Source organism: Mesoplodon densirostris, chromosome 6, assembly GCF_025265405.1.
Source record: "Mesoplodon densirostris isolate mMesDen1 chromosome 6, mMesDen1 primary haplotype, whole genome shotgun sequence".
Classification (NCBI taxonomy): Eukaryota; Metazoa; Chordata; class Mammalia; order Artiodactyla; family Ziphiidae; genus Mesoplodon; species Mesoplodon densirostris.
In genome coordinates, this window is record NC_082666.1 from 45,335,296 (window position 1) to 45,343,423 (window position 8,128).

Sequence of the window (8,128 nt, forward strand, 5' to 3'; positions counted from 1 at the left end):
GAGGTGCTTTGTGTTTACCAACAGCATATAGCTAACATGACTAACGTCAAAAGCAAATGGTAGAGGGCTTCCCTGGTGGTGCAGTGGTTGAGAGTCTGCCTGCCGATGCAGGGGACACGGGTTCGTGCCCCGGTCCGGGAAGGTCCCACATGCCACAGAGCGGCTGGGCCCGTGAGCCATGGCCGCTGAGCCTGCGCGTCCGGAACCTGTGCTCCGCAACGGGAGAGGCCACAACAGTGAGAGGCCTGCGTACCGCAAAAAAAAAAAAAAAAAAAAAAAAAAGCAAATGGTAGAATCTCCCCTTTCTGCTCCCTGTTTGTTATTGGTTAGATCTTTCTGGAAAACTCACCTAGGAGGCTGCTGTAGCTCTCTTGCCTATATCCCACTTCCACTGCCTATCAGCTGTATGGAATGAATGACACCTGGAATGAAGATCACAGTAGGACATGGAGAGGGGCTTGTCCCCCACCCCCAAGGGTAGGCAGGGACAGAAGCAGAGAGGAAGACCATGTAAATGGGGGTCTGAGTCCCTGAGATAGAAGCTGACATGTTCCTGGGACTTCCCTGGTGGTCCAGTGGGTAAGACTCTGCGCTTCCAATGCAGGGGACCCAGGTTCAATCCCTGGTCGGGGAAGTAGATCCCGCATGCTGCAAGTAAGAGTCTGCATGCCGCAAATAAGAAGTCCGCATGTCACAACTAAGAAACCCGCATGCTGCCACGAATGTCCCGTGTGCTGCGACTAAGATCAGCACAGCCAGAATAAATAAATAAATAATTTTTAAAAAGAAGCTGACATGTTCCTGAAGAAGCCATGATAAGAGAAAAGGCTGGTTTGCTATGTACTCAAAAGAAGTTTAGCCAGGAAGCCAACCCGATACCCAAGTGCTTTTAGAGGATGGAGAGGAATAAACTGAGTTTTAGTCTGTTGTCCATCGTGTGATGAAAAGCAGTGAGTTGAGCCTTATTGTCCAAAGGCAATGCAAATTAATTCAAAATTCCTGAACACTCACCCTCCACCCAACAAACCTGTTTCCCAATGTCAGGGATTGGTGTAACTATAAATCCATGTTTTTGCTCAGCCCAAACATGAAGTCAGTCACTGTGTTCTAATCTCGATATATCTCAATTTTGCCCTCTTTCTCCTGTGTTTACTGCCTCTGCTTGTTAGGTTTCTCATCCATAGGTAGTTCATTCTTGCCTGAGTAATACAATAGTGTGTTATATCCCCGGGACTTAGGATAGCGGCTGGTGCATAATAATACCTTAATAGTACTTGAATCCAAAGTCGGGGCTGGGGAGGCAGACAAATCATTACATTCATATGATGAGTGCTATGGAATAGGGAATACTGCCACAGGATTACTGGGGTACTCAGCTGATGAGGACCCCAGAAGGGTCACCATAAAAAGAACCTTGAGGGCCTCCCTGGTGGCGCAGTGGTTAAAAGTCCGCCTGCCGATGCAGGGGATACGGGTTCGTGCCCCGGTCTGGGAGGATCCCATATGCCGCGGAGCGGCTGGGCCCGTGAGCCATGGCCGCTGGGCCTGCGCGTCCGGAGCCTGTGCTCCGCAACGGGAGAGGCCACAACAGTGAGAGGCCCACATACCGCAAAAAAGAAAAAAAAAAAAAAAAAGAACCTTGATTATGCTGTACACCTTAAACTTATACAGTGCCGAATGGCAATTATATCTCAAAACTGGAAGAAAGGAGAATTCCCTGGTGGTCCAGTGGTTAGGACTCCGCATTTGCACTGCAGAGGGCACAGGTTCAATCCTTGGTCAGGGAACTAAGATCCCACAAGCCGCTCGGCGTGGCCAAAAAAAACTGGAAGAAAAAAACTTAAAAAAAAAAAACAACCTTGAGAAGTGTCTTATATTCAATTAAAATATTTGCTTACTTACTATATGCAAGGAACTACAGTAAACACAACAAAGACACAGGACTTAAACCATAGAGTTCATGATTTGATGTGATAGACAGTCTCACCTGCCCAAATTGTCTAGTCAACATAAATACTTGAATGTCCAAAATTCACCTCTATAGAACAGTGAACTCCTGATTCCCTATTCCAACCATCATCTAATTACACATCCATGCTCCAGTCACAGTATTCACAACATCAGTTAATAGCAACTCCATCTTTCCAGTTTTCTGAACAAAAACATTGGTGTCATCCTTCACATTCTTTTTCTAACCATCCACATCCAATCCATCCTGTTGTCTCTACCTTATGAAATGAATTCAGAACTCTCTCTGCTGCTATGATTACTGCAGTAGTATCAGACTAATCCCCCAGCTTCTGCCTGAGACCATACTTCCAACAGTCTTTTCTCAACAAAGAAGCTTGATGGTCCTCAGGGAAGGTCCTGGCTGTAGATGATTAGATAGAAAGATAGATTACATAATGATGATGATGATGATGATGAAGAAATGGAGGAAGGGGTGAGGGAGGGGAGGGGAAAAATGAGGGGGAGGGGAGGGGGAGGAGAAGAATTAGGAGAATAAGAATAAGATAGATAGATAGATAGATAGATAAATGGAGATGTAAAACCATGAGACTGGATAAGATCACCAAGGCAATGACTGCAAATGAAGAACAGATCTAGGACCAGGCTTTGGGACACCCCAACATTAAGAAATTGGAGAAAAAAGTGGGAACCAATAAGCAGAGACTGAGAAGTAGTAGCCAGTGAGGCAGGAGGAAAACCAGGAGAGTGTGGCATACTGGAAGGCAAGAGAGGAAGGTGTTTCAAGAAGAAAGTGATCAACTGCATGAAAAGTTACCAATCTGCCAAGTAAGATGAGGACTCAGAGTTGGTCATTAGATTTAACAACACAGAGATCATTCATAGCCTTGAGAAGAATAGACTAAGGTCAGAGATGGAGGTAAAGGCATAACTGGAGTGGATCCAAGACAGAGAGGAAGAGCAACTGGTGATAGCAAGTGTAATCAACTGCTTTAGGGAGTTCTGTTCCACAGAGGGGCAGAAAAATGAGATAGCATCAAGAGGGCTTTTTAAAGGTAGGAGATACAGCTTGTTGGATGTTGATGAAAAAGATCCAGTCAAGAGGAATAAACTGATGATGCAGGAGAGAAAGGGGGAACTGCTAGAGAAATGTCATGGTGCAGAAGTAACGGAATAGGAGTGAGTCCCCAGGTTCAGGGGTTGGCCTTGGCTAAAATCGGTAATCAGTAATGAGGAGGGACCTTGTGTATCATGAAAAGAACGGTTTCCCTACAATTAAGAGAACAGGGTAAATACCTAAAGGGATGAATGAGGAACTGGGAAGGATCGTGGCTAGGGGGAGTGCTGATACAGAGAGCCAAAGCCAGAGATGAAGAGGAATGCTGGAAGTTACCATGGCAAGAGGTCTTTTTAGGGCCTAAGAAGTCAGTAACAGCATGTGAGCCCAGGTGGGCAAAAAAAAAAAATAGTTGAAGTTGGTGATCACATGTGTGAAGAGGGTGTTCTTGGAATATAGGGGGAGAGATGTCAGAAAAAGCTCTAGTTGCACAGAGCAAGAAGAGGATGGGGCTTGAGACTGAGAAAGAGGGCAGGTATGGCATCCTATTGTCCATCCAGAGACTGGGGATGTCTGAGGGTAGGAAGCAGAAAGACAAAGAGGCTGCCCTGAGTGGATGGAAGGGACCTCTGTTTTGGACACCTCATTTCTCTCAGAAGGTGGCACGTCTGCATTTCCACCTTCTGACCTACCACAGAGGAGCCAAAAGCTGAAATAAGGGCAGGAAGTGCTGTAGCTTCCTCGTGGTGTGGTATGGCAGACTGTGGGATGCCCCTGCCTCACTGATTCCTAAGGAAATCCAGGATGGCTCCACATACCATCAACCCAGGAGGTGGGGCAGGACTCTTCCTCTGATAGGACCCAGCACTCAGCACAATGTGTCCTGTTAGCAGAATGCAGAAAAGCCAGGATGCGGAGAAGCATGACTGTGTCCCTCCTCTGAAGGGTGATCCTGTGCCTAACAGATGGGAGTTCAGGCCCTGCTGTGGCCCCCCAAGGTGAGGAGGCACAAGGCCCAGGCCTGCTGAGCCACACCCTCCACTGTTTTCCCAAAGCATCCCCAAAGATCACAGGAGGTCTTGTGGCAGGCACATCCTCCATGCCCGGTGGGAGCTGGGCAGAGAGCCACAGAGCAAGGAGAGGAGAGGGAGGCCCGGAATGAAGGGAGTTGACTCAGAAGGGTCACAGCAGCGTCACGTCACGTGGGAAGCTGAGGTTAATGTGCACACATCCTGGCTTAGGTGGAGCGGGTCCTTCCCATGTATCCTACCTGCCATGTGCCAGCATTGGCTGACGCTGCTGACCAAGTTTTGCAACAAAGGGCTAGGGGCAGAGAGATGAGCTGGAACCAAGACCTTCAGGATTCTCAGTTCTCAGCAAAATCAAGAGCTGAGAGAAGACAGGGTCAGAGCCTATGATTCATGCAGGATGTTGTAGAGGGATGAAGCCTTGCTCATCCCATCCTATAACCCTAGCCCAGGCCCCACCTTCCAGCTCCCCCTCAGCTCAAGAAGTAAAATCAGAATGAAAGCTCTCACGGCAGGGCACAAAATCAGGTATTCACTACTCCAGAATTGCTGCTAGATGCTAGGGATATAGCAATGCTTGCTTGGGAACTTTGGAGCTCGCCTCTGCCCTCTGAGATACCATGCTGTCGTGGCAAATGGCTCTGACCTTCTGGAGCCCTTCTCCTGGGCTCTGCAGAGAGCATTTCAGAATTCTACAGAGAGCACTTCAGGCAACCGAGTTCCTGCTGTGCGGGAGAATGGCTTCTCCACAAAATCACTTCTCTTGTTAAACACCAAGTCCCAGCAAATAGGGACCGGGGCTGCTTTGTTATTGTACCTCCTCACTGCAGCCCACGCAGGGAGGGCAACAACCACAGGATGCGCACAGGAGCAAACCCCAAGGCGATGCTGCTTCCTGCACCTGCGAGAGAGGCGGAGCCTCTGCTCCTCACCATTCATCCAAAGCCTGCTGCTCCACCTGCTCCTGACACAGGCCTGGGCTGTCACAGAATGAAGGACAAGAGTGGTTCCTGTGTCTACGGCAGGGACAGGAAATAAGGGAGGACAGCCGTGAGTGTGGGTGGGGAGATGAGGAATGAGTAAGGTGCTGGGGGACGCAGAGGACCAGATGCCTAACGGGGCTTGTGGAGGACTGTCCATTCCCATGTGCACAGACAGTGAGGCCAGGACCCTGAATACTTGATCTGGATGAGAGCATGGGGAGGAAAGAGGGGGCCTGAAGGACATCTCTGTTTCCAGTAGGAGGGGTGCATGCTGCCAAATGCCCCCCCTTTCCCGCCTTGTCCCACTCCTCCACTGTAACTTCTCTGGGTCCACAGCCGGGCAAAGAGCATATTGGGGGGCTTTCCAGAGTGTATCATTCCCAAGCTCAAGCCCCACACAGAGGCCTCAGGGGCAGGGCCCTGGGCAGGCAGCCGGACACATGGGAATCCAGAGAGTGGGAAGGGAAAGGAAGCCAATCTCTTGCAGTAAATAGTGCTGGCAGCTGGGGCGCATCAGGGGAGAGGGTCAGGGGAAAGTGAGAGGCCAGAGCAGAGTCTCACACACAGTCAAGGACACATGCGTACAGACACCTAGCCACACAGACACATACACAGGAGGACATAAAGTCAACAATGCCACTCAGAAGCTAACTCAGAGTGCCCAGAGACATGTTCAGGAAACACACCTACATAGACTCATGAATACCCTGAGTCAGACATGCCCCAGCAGACTCTGGCACCACACACATGCAGACAGACACAGCCCATCTTGCAGGCCCACAAACACAAATGCATTCCCAATCCATCCTTCCCAGCCTTTCTCCCCGATAAAACTTCTAGGCCACCTCAGGCCAGGCCTGTTTATCCACCTCTAAACTCTGGTTTGTCATTTCTGTCCCATTGCCTGTCCTTTAATAAGGACAGTCTTGCATCCACGTGCACACCCCTGGTCTCAACAACTTGGCTGTGTGCTTTTAAAGGAACATAAAGGTCAGCAAGTGAGTCCCCTGCCCTCTTCAGCAGCCCCGTCCTTCACCTACACTCCCATCCCTACCCCCGGGAGCATCCCCAGTTTACTGCAGGCTCCAGACCCTCAGTCTCTCTGATGCAGCAGAAACAGAATCTAAAGGAAGAGTAAACCAGACAGACCTACTCTGTCAAATTCCCCCTCAGGAAACTGTGAAGAACCAGCTCCTGACTCCTCAGGAAGGAGCCCTTGATACAGGGCATGACCACATGGGTCGCTCTACCTCAAACTTCAACTGCAGTCCATGCCTTTCAACCCAAACCCTAACCTCAACTCCAACCGCATTCACAAACAACTCTAAAACCAGTCCTTCAAGTGAGACCCTCAGAATAACTGTACCTCATAAAGGTAATGCTGGTGGGTATTACCCAAAAAATGTCTACATGGCCAGTTAAGTTCAGGATAGAAAACTGTGATGTTCCCTCTCCCCAGGAGCTAGATGCCTACTTCCCTCTAGTCGATCGCAGCTTCAGGGATCATATAGCCATTTATAACTCTCAAGTGCAGAAGGCCAGAAAATGTCCAAAACCTCTCATTTAAACCAGATCAATATCACACAATATGCATAAGGTTAAGTCGCCCTCCAGACTATCTTAGAAGCTTAAAACTGACCCCCAACACAAAATTTATCTCCTTGACCCACTTTGATCCCAATTTTAAACTCAAACAGTACCCTACTCCAACCCTAACACAATCCTAATCTAAGATGCACTAGCTCTTTTTTTTTTTTTAAAGATCAAGTTAGCTTTATTGAACAGTTCATGAATTGGGCAGCATCCCATTTAGCAAGTAGAGGGGAGCTTTAAAAGGCTATAGAAGGGCTTCCCTGGTGGCGCAGTGGTTGGGAGTCCGCCTGCCGATGCAGGGGACACGGGTTCGTGCCCCTGTCCCGGAAGATCCCACATGCCGCGGAGCGGCTGGGCCCGCGAGCCATGGCCGCGGAGCCTGTGTGTCCGGAGCCTGTGCTCCGCAACGGGAGAGGCCACAGCAGTGAGAGGCCCGCGTACAGCAAAAAAAAAAAAAAAAAAAAAAAGGCTATAGAAAAAGAGAGGTTTTCAAGAGTATGACAAGGAAGTCAAAAACAAAAAAAGATTATTTCAGGGTTAGGTAATCTATCTATAGGGGATGAAGGAGATCTATGTGCCAGGTTACCTCATCTTCCTTTGGGAGATGGAAAGGATTACCTCACTGGTGCGGACCAGAAATTTCCACACTGATCAGTTTGGATTACATTCTTGGAGAAGGTTGTAACTTCAATAAGGTCAGGCATTAAGTCTTCCTTTTAGCACAAGTGACTCCATTTTGGGCCTGTCATTTCTTTTTTAACAGGGAAATGGTGCCAGATCAACTCAGATAAGACACCCCTACTCCACCCACACTTCAGAGTGCTGGAGAAGAAAGCAGACTTTTATAGAACCTTTCAATTCTCACCATGTAGATAAGCAGATTCTCCAGCTACTATAGGTGAGATCTACAAGATGCACTAGCTCTTATCAACAGGAACCATAAACGCAATTCCAAATCCTACTTTAACGTCACCGTGATTCCAGCCCTATGCTTACCACTACCTACCTCCAATCCGTAACCACTATGTCAGTGCTGTTCCAAGCAAGGCCCTAAGTCTAACCCTGTCCCTAGGTAGCCACACATTGAGTAACATGTGCAACTACACTGGGCACACAAATATCACACGCTTATGAAGGTAATGGGTCATCTGCAGTCCAGGAAAACAGTAGCTTCCTCAGGAACAGCTGCACAGTCATCAGCGCAGCTTGTCCCTGGCGGGCTCAGTGCTCAACTGGGAACCCAGGAGCACCAAGACACCCAGGCCCTTTGACCCTTGTTACACATACAAGTGTACAGGGGCCCAGCTCACCCCAAGCCCTGTTCTAGCCCAGCTTCTGAGCTGAAATTCCTGCCATACCCCTCCCCGGCTCCTGCCTGCCAAGCTGGGAGCATCTGTTGCCCTGAAAGCCCCACCAGCCAGGAACAAATGGGCCTGGGGCCTGGAGCTGAAGGGAATGTGGCCTCTTCCCAACGTGGGCAATTCCAGACTCCTGCAACA

The 8,128-nt window shown here is 49.1% G+C and overlaps 1 non-coding gene across 1 annotated transcript; it reads left to right on the top strand.

The window, feature by feature from the left end:
* Positions 1-1,714: 1,714 nt before the first annotated feature.
* TRNAA-UGC (transfer RNA alanine (anticodon UGC)) lies at positions 1,715-1,787 on the top strand. Its single transcript has one exon. It is a non-coding gene; the product is annotated as a tRNA-Ala (tRNA).
* The last annotated feature ends 6,341 nt before the right edge of the window (positions 1,788-8,128 follow it).